Genomic DNA, 404 nt, shown 5'->3' on the forward strand with positions numbered 1-404 from the left:
GGGGGGGGGGGGGGGGGAGGAGGGAGTTTGGGGTGTATGTTTGGTGCCTTCGATAACTGGATATCCCATTCTGGGTGCTTTCTACATAGCCGAAGAGATTGGTTGTCCGTTCCGGATCCTTGGTAAACTTGCATCTAATACGGTAACCCAAGCGTCCACCCTCCATTCGCCTCTCACCCTCCCCCGTCCCCCTCTCCTGACCCCCACCCCCACGACTTGCTTAATTCTTGGGTCGTAGCCCCAGCTCTGGAGGAAGGCAAGGCTATTCTGCTCGGTTCTGTTCTCCACGCTCCGTCTCACTTGGCGTTTCTCCTCTTTTTGGGTATACAACTTGCGTAAGATAGTCCAAACATCGGGAACAAACACCCAGGGGTTCAACCGACGTCTCAAGCTGTGGGTAGAGC

This window comes from Diachasma alloeum, unplaced genomic scaffold, assembly GCF_001412515.2.
Source record: "Diachasma alloeum isolate Michigan unplaced genomic scaffold, Dall2.0 Dall_scaffold_00325, whole genome shotgun sequence".
NCBI lineage: Eukaryota > Metazoa > Arthropoda > Insecta > Hymenoptera > Braconidae > Diachasma > Diachasma alloeum.